Genomic DNA, 16,170 nt, shown 5'->3' with positions numbered 1-16,170 from the left:
CAGCCCCAAGGCTCAGCTCCGGTAAACCTTCCTCTCTCTCTTCTCTGTCCCACCAGAACTCCGGCTCTTGATTCCCTGCCCCTTCATACTGCCCCCACCCCATCACCAGCCTGCCTCTCTGCCAATTGGCCTGTTAGAGACAGCTCTTAGCCTCCCTCTCTTCCTGTTCTTGGCATCCTACTGCCTGCCTAAGGTGCCAGCCACCCTCTCCCAGCACAGCCCACGGCTTCTTCTCCAGCCCTGTTCTTCCCACTCCCCCTGCTGTATTCAGTGCTGACAGGTCTCCTCCCCAATTCCCATGACTCCAGGAGCTCCTGATTCTCATCCCCACCATGCTGTCTTCTTCCTGAGGGGCTCCTCACCTCCCCTCGCTCAGAGCCCCTTCCCTCTTCACTCTCTGCCTTGGCAGCTTTATGCATGGCTCGGGCACCAGCAACCGGCTTTGTGTAGCGAACATCAAACCCTGCCTCTCAGCCCAGCCTGAGACGAGTGGGGCTGTTCGGTGCATCAATGTGACAGAGAATAGGCACTGGGCCAGGGAAGGTCTCATGACAGACGAACAACAGGGACAGCTAATGCACTTAACACTAAACTTCAAAGGCAACACATTTAAAACAGATTAAAGGAAGCATTTTAAACTCAGCAGTTACTCTGTGGAACTCATTGCCACAAAATACCATGGCGGCCCAGAGCTCTGTAGGTTCAAGAGCGGATTGGATGTTCATATGGACAATGAGATCACCCTGGGGGGACATGACATAGGATATTTTATAGAACAGATTAAAAAGCCTCTTGCTTCAGGGCAGGATTAAATCACTAAGTGACATGGGCTACTGACCTTATGGGCAGGTTCCACCAGCATTCAGAGCGTGGGGCATCTTTCACCTGCTCCTGGCCACGGTTAGAGACAAGACCGGCCTGGATGCATCCCTGGTCTGACTGGGATAGCAGCTCCTATATTTTTGTGCACCTCTGCCCTTTCTCCAGTGTTTCACCTGCAGAGGCCGCCGGCCACCTCTTCCTTCGAGGCTCAGCTTCCATCACACTGTCCAAAGGAGAATAAAACATTAACCAAAATAGAAAACAGGAAAGAATTAAACAAATTAAAAGAGAGTTAAAATAGAGCCAGGCAAGGGAAAACCCCCCCCACCCCCCACACACACGTAAGGGGCTAACACAGGGGTACACATAGGATGAGGCCTATAAGCCAATATGAGATAACGTACTGAAAGGCAAAGGATAATAAAAATAAATGGGAAAAACAGGCATGAAAAGGGGAGAAAGAAGCAATGGAGCAGCTGGAAGCCTGACTGAGGAGGTACAGGAATACAGCCGCACCTCGCAGGGCACCACCCCGCACCCTGGCAGCTGAGCAAGGGGCGCAGGTTAAGGAGTTATCCCCTGACCAGTCACCAGCAATGTCATCAGAACCCTACCTACTTCTGTCAATGGGCTGAAGCCTTGGGCATGACCAAGCATGTGAATGCACAAACCACCGCGTACATCTACACTGCAGAAAGAGGGGTGCTCATAACTTGGGTCATAAATGGCAGTGAAGACACAGCAGCTCAGCTTTTACTTTGGGTTAGCCCCTTCAGTTCAACCCCAGGCCCAAGTAGGCCTTAACTGGAGCCCCTAACTCAAGTCAAAAGCTGAGCTGCTGTGTCTTCCTTGATACCTTAACCTGAGCTAGCTAAGCTGAGTTGGGAACACACCTCTTTTGCAGGGAGACATATCCACGGCAGGGTTTCCATCCACTGTGCATTTCAACCACGCTGTCCTTGCCTTTGTCCTGGCGTCAGCCATGTTGTAGCCAGTGCCCTCCCCCAGCTGCAGTGGTAGGGTGCACTTGGATCAGCGATTAGCACCAGCCAAGCCATTGCTAGCAAAAGAGCGAAGCAGCTAGAGCATTTCATTTGCTCCCTGTCCAGATCCTGACAGTCCCTGCTGGGAAGGAGAGAGACTCAGGGGCCCTGCTGGGAGCTTTTCAACATCACTGATTAACCTGAATATGCATCCGAAGAAGTGAGGTTTTTACTCACGAAAGCTTATGCCCAAATAAATCTGTTAGTCTTTAAGGTGCCACCAGACTCCTTGTTGTTTCTGAATATGAAAGAGAAGGTGCCACACGTGGGGAAGCATTATAGAAATCTTCCTGAGTGTGCACCATGGGGACAGAGTGGGTGAGAGTTAGGGCAGGTCTTCACTACGGGGGGGGGGGGGGGGGGTTGATTTAAGATACGCAAATTCGACCTATCAGAGCCAACTTACCCCGCTGTGAGGACAGCGGCAAAATCAACCTCCGTGGCTCCCTGTCGACGGCGCTTACTCCCACCTCCGCTGGTGGAGTAAGAGCGTCGATTCGGGGATCGATTGTCATGTCCTGACGAGACACGATAATTGGATCCCCAAGAGATCGATTTCTACCCACCAATTCAGGCGGGTATTGTAGACCTAGCCTTAGAATGCTGGAGCAGAAGTTGTGAGATCAGGTTTCTCGGCTCTTGATTGCACTATGTGATCTGGGCTGTCAAGGCTGTTTCCCCACTCTGAACTTTAGGGTACAAATGTGGGGGCCTGCATGAAACTTCTAAGCTTAACTACCAGCTTAGATCTGGTCCGCTGCCACCACTCCCAAATGTGCTAATTCCCTTCCCTGGGTAGCCTTGAGAGACCCTTCACCAATTCCCTGGCGAATACAGATCCAAACCCCTTGGATGTTAAAACAAGGAGAAATTAACCATCCCCCTCCTTTCTCCCACCAACTCCTGGTGGATCAAGATCCAATCCCCTTGGATCTAAAAACAAGGAAAATCAATCAGGTTCTTAAAAAGAAGCTTTTAATTAAAGAAAAAGGTAAAAATCATCTCTGTAAAATTAGGATGGAAAATAACTTTACAGGGTAATCAAACTTAAAGAACCCAGAGGACCCCCCTCTAGCCTTAGGTTCAAAGTTACAGCAAACAGAGATAAACACTCTAGCAAAAAGGTACATTTACAAGTTGAGAAAACAAAGATAAAAACTAACGCGCCTTGCCTGGCTGTTTACTTACAAGTTTGAAATATGAGAGACTTGTTCAGAAAGATTTGGAGAGCCTGGATTGATGTCTGGTCCCTCTTAGTCCCAAGAGCGAACAACCCCCAAAACAAAGAGCACAAACAAAAGCCTTCCCCCCACCAAGATTTGAAAGTATCTTGTCCCCTTATTGGTCCTTTGGGTCAGGTGTCAGCCAGGTTACCTGAGCTTCTTAACCCTTTACAGGTAAAAGGATTTTGGAGTCTCTGTCCAGGAGGGATTTTATAGCATTGTACACAGGAGGGCTGTTACCCTTCCCTTTATAGTTATGACATGGGCTAACTCACTTTCCCCTTTCTGTGCCTCAGTTTCCCATCAGTGAACTGGTAACAGCACTGGTCCACCCCACTGAGGTGGCAGGGAGAGGGGGATTGGATACATATTTATTAGATGTTTGTAAAGTGCTTTGGGCTTGCTCCTCACGGGGGCAAGGTTAGCAAAGGGTGACGTATTTATGGTTAATTATTGTCCCAGAGGGACCCCTTGAGACTGGTAGGTCCCCAGCTGAGGTCACGTAGAAGGCGGATTACTCTAATGCAAGGTGGATGACCACTGACTGTGAGAGGAGTCTTCTTCCTTACCAGCTCCAAGGTCTCTGACACCCAAAGCCACCAACCAAGAACATATTCAACTAATTTGAGGGGAGGAAAATCAGTGTGTCCAGATTCACCCCAGCAAACCAGGCATGACCAAGAGAGGGCAGATTCCTCTGGTGGCACTTGACTGTAAAAGCCATTAGCATTGCACGGTTCCTTATGAAGGTCTGTGTGACCCACACTAGGAAACCAGGGGCTTGCACACTACAGCAGCCAGCCATTTGCTTAGGAGCATTCAGAGACATGGCCTGCAGGGTGACACTGGATCAGCCAAGCGCCTGTCATTTCCCATAGGAGAGAGACCAGGTGGGTGAGGCAATATCATGCATTGCACCCACCTCTGCTGGTGGGCGAGAGGAGCTTTTGCACTGCACAGCACTCTCCTTCAGACGCCTGCTCCCTGGGGGAGCCAGAGAGAGAGAGCAGTGGAACCAGCAGCCGGAGAAGCCCACGCTCTCAGAACCATGATGTCAGTGGAACTGTTAACTGCACCCAATAGCGACCTGGCCTGGGGGATTGGGAGCAGCAGCCTGGGCGCATGCAGTGCAGAAGAGGGAGGTAACAGGGATCAACACGCTCGCTGGTGCTGATGAAATGAGGGAGGGGGGTAGGGCACAAGGGGGCATATGAGGTCAGTTGCAAAGATCTGACCTTGCAGATGTGCCGTCTGTCTGGCCAGCATATTTAAATTGTAGGTTCCTCCAGGCTGGAGCCATGTCTCCCTGTGCATTAGTGCCATGTGGTACCTGATTGAGCCTAGGGCACTGCTGGAATAAAAATGACAAACCACCCCTCTCCCGGCCTGCCCAGCAGGTGTCAAGACTCCCATGGAGCCAAGCCTGAGCTGGCATCTAGTGAGGCCCCAGGTAGAGACAGAGAATGCACCAGCTGATGGCAGTGCACAGACTCTCGCACTGGCCCTGCACTATTGGGGGATTCTGGGAAGGTGCAAGCTGGCTCTCCCTGATCTGGCTGTCTCTACAGGGCCATGGTACCTCCTGTGCCTTGGACAGGACTCCCCTCATGAGCCCCAGGAGGCTTCACTCCCTGGGCACAGAGACAGCTGTTGTGCCTGGTCCTTGTGTGGCATGTGCAAAATGTGAGCAAGAGGGGCTCCTCGTGCTCCTACAAAGACCTCCTGCCTCTGGGGCCTGGTCCAGTTGGGCCCCTCCCCCAAAGGATTCCCCCCACCTCCACCCAGCCCAGTCAGGCTCCTCCCCAAAGAGACCCACTCTACAGCTGAGCCCAGGACCACACTCAAACCCCTCCCACCAGAGTCCCCCCGGGGGGCACAGATCCAGTCAGGCCCTTCACTGTTAAATTAAGAGGAGAAATATCTCAAGGCCCAGCATCCCCCTTGCATGCTGGTTTGTCAGCGCTGAGGACAGAGTATTGACCTCATACCCCTGCTGGATCGAAGCTGTGGGTATAGGGACTATGAGGCCATCTAGGCAGCCTGTCTCCCTCCCTGAGCCTCACCTGCTCTGGGGGCAGGGACCGTGTCCTTCCCTTGTGCGACATGCCCGGCCTTGCATGCGAGAGCAGAGATACTGTCCTGACAGTGCAGCGCTGGCTTCGTTCCTCCCCCCACGGGCTCTGCCCTCTCTCTCAAGGCGCTTCCTGGAGGCCGCGTTCTCCGTGATCCTAAGCGTTCCCTGACACAAGCACAAGGCCCTGGGGGGACGGTCGCTGCGGTAACCAGCTCACTTCGGGGCTCAGGATCTGTGGCCCCATGCAGCCACGAGACCTCCTTGCCAACCCCCTCCTGGCGCTGGCTAAGGTGACTGGCCATTGCACAGGAGAGAGGCTGGACGGGGAGGTGCTCTGCTATTGTGGGCCCGTTTTGCTGCTCCCTTTGCTCACGTGGCCGGGCCGAGCGCCTCTAGGCCATGGCCGCTGGCTCCCTAGACACCTTGCAGCAGCAGTGGGCGCAGCCGGGGTTCTCTGCTCGCTGTCCCCATCGGGGCCCCTGATTTGGCCTCTGACCTCATGCCCGTCCCTGTTCTTCCTCTGTTGTCCCTTGAACTCGCTTGAGCTGCAGATCCAGTAGCTCCTCCCGTTTAGCTGGGGGAGGGGCCCTGAGATGTGGTCGGGCTTGTGCCCCCTCCCGCCCCACCCCCGGATGTCAATGGGGCCTGGCTCAGTGTCAGGAAACAAACTGTGAAGCTAAGAGGCTGCAAAGTGGCAGGCAACAGGTGACGGGCGACACTTTCTGTCCCACCAGCCCTGTTCTCCTGCTGCCACAGTCCTGCTCCCACGGGGGGTAGCTGGGCTTGGAAATTGGCCGTCAGGCATTCCCTCACACAAGCCCCAGGACAGTGAGGCTCAGCCCATGCCAGAGACGCCTGTATCCGCCGGTGAAGCCACGGTGGCTTGGAACAGCCGTTCTGCTGGGGAACCGGCCCCTCACGGGCACAGTGGGCTGGAGCTCCAGGTGAGGAAATCGGCCGAGTGTTCACAGCTTAGCCCCTCTCAGGTAGAGCTGAGCAGGGTTTCAAGTAGGCACACCTGCAGCGCTCTGGGGCCAACGGGCCCACGCACATGCCCCACCTCTCCCAGTGCTCTGAGTCCAACGGGCCCACGCAGGTGCCCTCCTCCCCTCCAACGCTCTGGTTCCAATGGCCCACGCACGCCCCCTCCTCCTCCCCAACGCTCTGGGTCCACACATGCGACCGCCCGGGTGCTCTGAGTCCAGCGGGCCTGCACATACACACACCCAGGACTACAGGTCCAACTGGCCAGGGTATGTGCACATCTCCACAATACTCCGGGTCCAAGAGGCCCACGCACACACACCCCCAATGCTCCAGGTCCAGCAGGCCTGTGCACGCACGTGCCTGCAGTGCTCCAGGTCCAACAGGCCCGCACATCCACGTCCCCACAGCACTCTGGGCCCACACACAGGCCCACAGGGATCCAGGTTCAACAAGCCCGTGCACGTGCCCCCATAGCGCTCTGGGTCCAACAGGCCTGTGCTGTGGAGCTTGGAGGCCAATGATGCATTTGCTGATGGCTCTTTTGGGTCACAGACACTGAAGTGTGTTTCTGGAACATCAGGTTTGCATTTTCACACCAAGACTCAAGTGTCTGTTGTTAGGTGTATCTCTCCATGTCACTGGACAGGGCATTTCCAGACTCTCTGATGCTGAGGGTTTATGAAATGCAACATGAAGTAGTGGATAACTGAAATTGGGTTTCTTTTGTGCTCCGGCCTCCTGGTCTGGGAGAAGTAGGCCACAGGGGCTGCTGTATGTAAGGGAAAAGAAACCTCCACAGTCCTTACTACAACAGCATGGCAAGGATTGAGGAGTGAAAGGGGGTAGGACTTGCAAAGTGTGCTTCCTAAGAGTTCTGTTTGTCAGTCAGCTCACCCTCCTCTACTCAGAAGGTATTTAGACTGATGAAAAGCAGGGTGGAGTAAGGACTTAGGCAGTGGATGGCTCATAGCTTTTTGCTGCTTGCTGTGACACAGAGACCCCTTGGCAAAGGATCCCCTGTTCTTTGCAAACAACTCTCACCTCATAAAGAATACCATGTAAGTATATCTACAGAAAGCTAATCACTTGTCAAGCTTGACAATCATTGCGAGATGTATGTACAGGTAATATCTCAGGAATAATGTATTTACATTGAGAGTACGCTACATGGATTTTGAAGTAAAAAGTAAAGATTAGTCAGCAGGAGGTCTCAATAACTGGACATTCAGGCAACGGGAGTTGTCACTCGGCCCTGTCGGGCCTGTGATGCAGAGCAGGGCACAGGTGTTTGGCCTGGGACACTCCAAAAACTTTGAACGGGAAACCAACAGAGGCAACAACAAACAGTCAAAACCACATAAAGTAAAAAATAAACTGTACAACAGGACAGTTGTTTGCCTCATCTATAATCAAAACCAAAGACTGTTTTCAGTGTAACAGTGTGGGGAATAAGTATCAGAGGGGTAGCCGTGTTAGTCTGAATCTGTAAAAAGCAACAGAGGGTCCTGTGGCACCTTTGAGACTAACAGAAGTATTGGGAGCATAAGCTTTCGTGGGTAAGAACCTCACTTCTTCAGATGCAAGTGTGGGGAATGATGCTGCACCCAGTCAGGGCCGGCTCTGGCTTTTTTGCCGCGCTAGGCAAAAAAGCTTCCGGCCACGCCCCCCCCCCCCCCCCCCAGCACGGCGAGCCCGCCCGGGGCTCCGCTCTCTCCGGTGGCCAGAGCGCCGGGGGGAGGGCGGCGAGCCCCGGCCATGGCCCCACTCTCCCCGGCAGCCGGAGCCGGAGCACCGCACCGCCCCCCTCCAGGTGCCGCCCCAAGCACAAGCTTGGTGGGCTGGTGCCTGGAGCCGGCCCTGTGCCCAGTCACAGAGGAGACCCCAGGAGGAGCAGGGGAGCATTCATGAATGCTTGGAACCTAGTTAGTCTGAACCCAACCAGCTCTTCAAGAGACTGAACTTTTGGTGAAAAAGATCTACTCCATTAGACAAGAAAAGTAACCATCAATAAGTGTCCACCCAGGTTTGCATGTTAGATTTTCTTTTGTATATAACCATTTGCTTCCACCACTCTCGCTCTTCTAGTCAGTCATTTTTCTTTCTTAAATAAACCTATCTTTGCTGTATCATAAGTGCTCACAAAGTGCTGTGGAGTTTACGGTAGAATTGGTAAGTTGGGGTACACTGCACTTTTGGGTGCAGAGGATCTGGAAATGTTGTGAGAAGCAGTGCCAGGGGCTGGATACCACAGGCAGGGAGCTAAAGGATCAGGGTGCACCTACTGTTAACCTACAAGGCATAAGAGGAGATTGTTTGAGTGGCCAAAGGGGTGGCAGTGTCTGGGAGTTGGCACCCAGCCACTACAAGAATGAATCTCTCTTGCTGGAGGTAGGAGGTAACAGTTCTCACCGTCCTGGGTACCCTGAGACCCATTACACCTGTTTCCTAGTGAGCAGAGATAAGAGCAGGCTAAAGTGCAGGCTGGAGGGAGGGGAGTTCGGAGAAATTAGGCAAATGTGCTTCTCTCCCTGGCCCAAACACACAAAGTGCAAAAAAAGCAACCTGTGGGTGGCAGTAGGAAATTGTTATTTTACAGGAACATTTTGGGCTCTAATTCAGAATAAAAAACTTGTACCGTTTCCCCCCCAAAATACAAAGTTTTAGGATTTGTATTGCAGTGACACCTAGGGACCCTAATCAGAGGTCACCAGGATCTCAGTGTGCCAGCCCCGGGACAAAGACAAGACAATGGTGTAAGCAGCTCCACTCGCTGCTGTAGCACTTCTGTGCCCTGTGCTAAACCTCTCTCTAGCTACATCTTGTGTGGCCCAAGCCCTTCATCCAGGTCTCCCTTTTTGTTCAGTCCCCTTTTGGAGTAACGATTCCAACTAAAGAATCCACACCAACGTCCAAACAGAAGATCCTTCTGCCCCTGGGGAGCTACATGGAAATTCCCTGCTCGTCACCACTACTCCCAGGGACTGTAGCAGTCCTTCTTTGCTCCTTCTGCTCAGCACTGCCTCCCTGCTTCTTACAGCCTCTATCCCAGAGCCTCCCACAGGAGCCTAACCTATTCCCTGTGGTTCTCTCCAGCCTGCCTCAGCACCGGCCCTTCTCAGAGAGCAGAAACTCACCTTGTCCCACTCTCATGGGTCTCCCCCTCACAGAGTTCTCGCTTCTCCCTACTGATCTTTCTGACCCTTTCACAGCTGGGAACTGTAACTGTAACTGAGTGCAGATCAGGATCAACAGGGTTTAGCTGCAGGGTCACAGGCAAGGCTGAGCGCATCTTCCCTTAAAGAGCCAGACAGCCTGGGATGGATGGCCTTGAATGGAAATAGTCAGACAAGGGAGTACAAAGAAACACAAACAAAAATGAGAAAGCCCAACGTGTGCTGCCACATACACTGATCTTCTCTGTGGACAAGAGCTCCTCTACTAGAAGAGGGAGAGGAGGAGGAAATTGTGCTTTGTGTGTTCAAGGTGCTGTGCAAATATTTAATTAATTTTGCAACTTGTGAGAGGGAAGCTGTAGCCTTAGCCCTGCCCTACCCGGGAGGGAGCTAGCTCATTCAATTAAATTGCTAGGGTGCCCTGTGTCAGGGCAAGAGGCTTTTAAAGTCTAAAGCTCAATTTCAAGGTGTTATTTTTAGCCTAAATTATTCTGGCTGACATGTTCTGAAGATAAAAGATGCTGCAGGCCAAACCTTAGCTGCTGTAGGCTTAGCCGGCCTCGGTCTGTCTGCATTGCCCAATTACTGCAGTGGCAGGACCTTGGTGAGGAACTCTCTCCCTGAGTTGGGAACCTAATTAAGATGGTTCTATTCTTTTTAGCCTTTCCATAATTATCTCACTGATGAGATTTGAGAGCTGTCAGCCCCCTTTAAGATCATTCTTCCTTTCTATTAGCCTCTTTCAAAGCCACACTATTGATATCCTGGGTGGAAGTTCATACATTGCTGCCGGGTTGCACTGCAGCTCCTCCCTGCAAATTGAAAGAGTTGAGTGGTGATGGTTTTGGTCCATGTATCAACGTGATTGAGAGAAAACCTGCTGACATCAAAGACCCCCCCCACAGAGTGCATATTTTAAACGCACAGCAATACACAGACTGCAGTGGCAGCTGATCAGGCCAATGCTGCAAGAGACTTACAGTCTTACTTTATTGCTGTCCAGTTTCAGCTCCAGTGCAGCTCTGGGTCCTGGGTGCAGTTCTGAAAAGCCTCCTTGATCTTGCTGTCACTGAAAGGTTTGATAATAGTTTGTACAATAAGATTCTAAAAGAAAAGGTCACCTGATAGAATCATAGAAATGTGGGATTGGAAGGTACCTCAGTAGGTCAGCTAGGCCAGTCCCCTGCAGTGAGGCAGGACTAAGTGTTATCTAGACCAGTGCTTCTCAAGCTATCTGATGTGGGGGACCGGCAATTTTTTTTTCCAATGTGCCAGCGACCGGTGCCATATTATTATCCTATTCGACACTCTTATGAGGAAAACTCGCCACGGACCGGCAGCCGATGGCTCGCGGACCGGCACCGGACTGCGGACCACCACTTTGAGAAGCACTGATCTAGATCATCCCTGACAGGTGTTTGTCTAACCTGTTCTTAAAAATCCCCAATGATGGAGATTCCACAGCATCCCTACAACACTTCAATCTGTTCCAGTGCTTAGCCACCCTGACAGTTAGGAAGTTTTTCCTAACGTCTCACCTAAATCTCCCTAGCTGCAATTTAAGCCCATTGCTTCTTGTCCTGGCCTCAGAGATTAAAGAGAACAATTCATCACTCTCCTCTCTGTAACAATCTTTTATGTACTTGAAGACTTATCATGTCCTCCCCTTAGTCTTCTCTCCTTCAAACTAAACAAACTCCGTTTTTTTTCAATCTTTCCACATAGGTTGTTTTCTAGACCTTTAATAAAGTTTGTTGCTCTCCTGTTGACATTCTCCAATTTGTCCACATCTTTCCTGAAGTATGGTGCCCAGAACTGGACACAATACTCCAGCTGAGGCCTCAGCAGTGCTGTGTCGAGTGGAAGAATTATTTCTCATGTCTTGCTTACAACATTCCTGCTAATACATCCCAGAATGATGTTCGCTCTTTTTGCAGCAGGTTTATTTTGTTGACTCATATTTAGTTTGTGATTCACTAAACCCTCACATCCTTTGATGCAGTACTCCTTCCTAGGCAGTCATTTCCCATTTTGTATTTGTGCAGCTGATTATTCCTTCCCAGGTGTAGTATTTTGCATTTGTCCTTATTGAATTTCCTCTTGTTTATTTCAGACCAGTTCTCCAGTTTAAGATAATTTTGAATTCTAATCCTGTCCTCCAAAGGCTTGCAACCCCTCCCAGTTTGGTATTGTCCACACACTTTATAGGTGTAATCTCTATGCCATTATCCAATAAATGTATGAAGATATTTAATAAAATTGGACCCAGGCCAGATCCTTGTGGGACTCATTCACTATGCCCTTCCAGCTTGACTGTGAACCATTGGTGACTACTCTATGAATATGGTTTTCCAACCTACCTTATAGTAGGCTCATCTAGGGTATATTTCCCTAGTTTGCTTATGAGGTCCTGTTAGACTAGATAATACTTAGGCCTGCCATGGGTGCAGGGGACTGGACTAGATGATCTCTCGAGGTTCCTTCCAGTCCTACAATATGATAGGATTCCATGAAGACAATATCAAAAGCCTTGGGAAGCCTCCAGTCCTTGCTCCCAGGATCACCCACTCCCATGCCCTGAATGTGGTAATCATCAAGTTAACAAGAAGCAGCCCCTCAACTGAGGATCCATTATAACAACAGATTGACAGAGCCAGAAGGGTACCCAGAAGTCACCTACTACAAGACAGGCCCAACAAAGGAAGTAACAGAACGCCACTAGCCGTCACCTACAGCTCCCAACTAAAACCTCTCCAGCGCATCATCAAGGATCTACAACCTATCCTGAAGGATGATCCCTCACTCACACAGACCGTGGGAGACAGGCCAGTCCTTGCTTACAGACAGGCCCCCATCCTGAAGCAAATACGCACCAGCAACTACATACCACACAAGAAAAACACCAACCCAGGAACCAAACCCTGCAACAAACCCCAGTGCCAACTCTGTCTGCATATCTATTCAAGGGGCACCATCATAGGACCTAACCACATCCGCCACACCATCAGGGGCTCGTTCACCTGCAAATCTACCAATGTGATATATGCCATCATGTGCCGGCTGTGACGAACTGGGCCTGTTCTCACTGTGGTCTGTGAATGCTGACAGGGGAGTGTGGCTAGGATGGTCTGCATTGGAGGATGGGAGACAGCCCGAGGGCGCATACCTGAGTGTGTAACATGAGAACCCAGGAAGGGGTTGAAGGCCAGGTGACTCCTTAGCCCGGGAAACTGAACAAAGGCTGTGGGAGGGGTCGCTGAAGGGAGAGTGTGGGAAGCAGGCTGGAGAGATGGCTGGGAGGCAGAGATGGCTCTGACCTCCCAAGGGGGGCTGGGCTGGGATGCCCGGGGACCCCAAGATGGACCTAACTGAGGGGGTCCCTGTTGTCTGTGCCTGCAAGACCTGTCTTGGACTGTATTCCTGTCATCCAAATAAACCTTCTGCTTTACTGGCTGGCTGAGAGTCGCAGTGAATCGTAGGAAGCCGGGGGTGCAGGGCCCTGAGTTCCCCAATACTCCGTGACAACTGGTGGCAGAGGTGGGATCTACTGCACCCCGTGGACGGCGCTTCCTGCAGTAAGTGACTGGGGAGCAGTAAAACGAAGGGGGATTGACGGGAACCAGGCGTGCTGAAGAGTGAGAGAGAGACGGTTATTACCCCTGGGAGTGTGTGACCAGCGAGAAGGACTTTTGCAGTAACAGGGTCCCCCGGGGGGATCGCAGCGAGTGGTCCCAGGGGCGGAGGAGTCTGCAGCTCGACCCTGGCAGAGAGGTGGTGACCTCGAGAAGGGCTGGCACACTAGGGGGCCCCCTGGGAACTGTGGGGAGCTGTGAGCACACAGGCCGGTGAGTGGCCAGCAGGAAGATGTATGCCAAGCGGCTTAAGAGCGACCTGGTGGAGCTGTGCAAGCAGAGGGGGCTGTGCATTGGGAGGCTCACCAAAGAACAGCTCATTGCCCGGCTGGAGGCGGAAGATTGCGCGAATGAACTGATCCCTGTGTCTCAGGGAAGCAGCCTGGCAAATGCAGCGCAGGCACCAGTGTCTGTCCCAGCTGGGAGTGGTCAGCCGGCTGCTGAGGGCTTCCCGAGACCCCTCCTTCCTATGCCTAGGGGAAGGGTGGGGAGGAGCCCAGCAAATACCGAAGGCGCCGTGACCCCCCCGGCCAGCAAGGGACCCTCCCGGCGAAGCTCGCCGGCCAGCAGAGGATCCTCCCGGCGACGTTCGGCATCCGTGGAGCGGAATTGGCTGGAATGGGAGAAAGAGCTAAAACTGAGAGAGCTGGAGGATCGTGAACAACAGAGACAGCATGAACGGGAGGAGAATGAGAGACAGCGTCAGCATGAAGAGAGACAGAGACAGGAGAATGAGAGACAGCGTCAGCATGAACTGGAACTGGCGAGATTGAAGGGCAGCGAACCCCCGGCTGTGGTGAGTGAGGGGGGACCCAGGACTGCACGGAGCTTTGATAAGTGCATCCTGGCCCCACGCAAGGAGGGGGAGGACATGGATGACTTCCTGGAGGCCTTTGAGACGGCCTGCGAGCTGCACCGGGTTGATCCCGCGGACAGACTCCGGGTCCTTACCCCCTTACTGGACCCCAAAGCCGTGGCATTGTACCGCCAACTGGGAGAGGCAGAGAAAGGGGACTACGAACTATTCAAAAAGGCCCTGCTACGTGAGTTTGGGCTGACTCCTGAAATGTACCGGGAAAGGTTCCGGAGTCAAAATAAAACCCCTGAGATCTCATATCTGCAACTAGCCGCCCGCATGGAAAGATACGCCAGCAAGTGGGCTGGTGGGGCCCAGACGAAGGAGGACCTGATTAAACTGCTGGTACTGGAGCAACTGTATGAGCGGTGCCCATCCGACCTGAGGCTGTGGTTGGTGGACAGAAAGCCAGAGAACCTGCGACACGCCGGGCAGCTGGCTGATGAGTTTGTAAAGAGCCGGTCAGGAGATAAAAGGGAGGAGTCCCACAGGAACAATCCCACCACAACGCAGAGAGAGAGTCACCATGGGACCCCCCCGTGGGAAAATACAGAAAAACCCATCAGAGAGGAGCATCCGGCATCAGGACCATCCGACCCACTCAAGGGGACCCATGGGACATGGGCTGCTACCACTGTGGCCAAAAGGGCCACATACGGGCCCAGTGCCCCAGGCTCAGGGACAGACTGAGCAGGCCGAACCCACAGAGGGTTGACTGGGTAGAGACCCAGCCCGGCGAGAGGCAGCATTCCCAGGGAAGGGGAGCTGGCAGAGTACCACCTGCTAAGGAGGGAGGAGAGCACCAGGCCAGCTCCTCTAGGGGGCTGGATGCTCCAGACTCAGGGTTTTTGGTTTATATGGTAGGCGGGGGGCTGTCCCTCCGGAGAGAGTACCTTGTTCCCCTGGAGGTGGATGGGAGGAAGGTCAATGGATACTGGGATACGGGCGCAGAGGTGACGCTGGCCCGGCCCGAGGTGGTGGCCCCAGAACAGGTGGTGGCCAACACCTACCTGACCCTGACGGGGGTGGGCGGAACACCAGTCAAAGTGCCCGTGGCAAGGGTACACCTGAAGTGGGGGGCCAAGGAGGGCCCCAAGGATGTGGGGGTACACCCGTATTTGCCCACTGAGGTATTGATGGGGGGGGACCTGGAGAACTGGCCAAGCAACCCCCCAAAGGCACTGGTTGTGACCCGCAGTCAGAGCCGGTGAGGGGCACTGCGCCCTGGCCTTGGCGGGGGTGCCTTGCCTGAGGCGCAGGACCCTAACCTGGTAGGGAGGGAATGCCCAGGGACACGGCTCAGGGAGGCTGTAGCTTCAGGCCCAGCGGGCGAGGAAGAGCAGGTGGCCATCCCTGTCCCAGCTGCTGAGTTCCAGGCCGAGTTACAGAGAGACCCCTCCTTGCGGAAGATAAGGGACCTAGCCGACCTCAATGCGGTACAGACCATGGGACGAGGTGGCCGGAAAAGGTTCCTGTGGGAGAAGGGGTTCCTGTACCGAGAATGGGCTCCCCCAGGGAAAATGGAGTCAGGGGGGATCAGGAGGCAGCTGGTGGTACCCCAGAAGTATCGCCGCCAGCTGCTGTGCCGGGCCCATGACATTCCCCTCTCAGGGCACCAGGGAACCTGACGTACCCAGCAGAGGCTGCTACGGAGCTTTTACTGGCCTGGGGTCTTTGTTACTGTCCGACAGTACTGCGGATCCTGTGACCCCTGTCAGAGGGGGAGGAAGGCCTGGGACAAGGGGAAAACAGCTTTAGGACCCTTGCCCAGCATAGAGGAGCCTTTCCGGAGGGTGGCCAAGGTTAAAAAGGCGGCTCTGAACCAAGAGAGCCCAAAGCACAGACCTCCAGACTGGAGCGCTGGGAGAAGACCACAGCCCAGTTGGAGCCCCAGAGGTATGGGGGTGGGGAAAGGGCACAGGCCACATAAACCTTCCCACATGCGAACTGCGAGTGCCATCAAGCACCCCCGACCTAAGGGGGGGCATGAAACTGAAGGGGCCTGGTGTAATTCTCACCAAGGAATGGGAGGGATGCGGGGGCATCCATGGGAACGGGGGTAGGTTCGAACTTCCCCGGGTCACTGGCTAAAGTGACCCTGCTCAGTTCGGTCTCGAAGGGGGGAGATGTGACGAACTGGGCCTGTTCTCACTGTGGTCTGTGAATGCTGACAGGGGAGTGTGGCTAGGATGGTCTGCATTGGAGGATGGGAGACAGCCCGAGGGCGCATACCTGAGTGTGTAACATGAGAACCCAGGAAGGGGTTGAAGGCCAGGTGACTCCTTAACCCGGGAAACTGAACAAAGGCTGTGGGAGGGGTCACTGAAGGGAGAGTGTGGGAAGCAGGCTGGAGAGATGGC

This window comes from Malaclemys terrapin, chromosome 2 (assembly GCF_027887155.1).
Source record: "Malaclemys terrapin pileata isolate rMalTer1 chromosome 2, rMalTer1.hap1, whole genome shotgun sequence".
NCBI lineage: Eukaryota > Metazoa > Chordata > Testudines > Emydidae > Malaclemys > Malaclemys terrapin.
The sequence above is the reverse complement of the archived record's forward strand: the minus strand, read 5'-3'. Positions refer to the sequence as shown.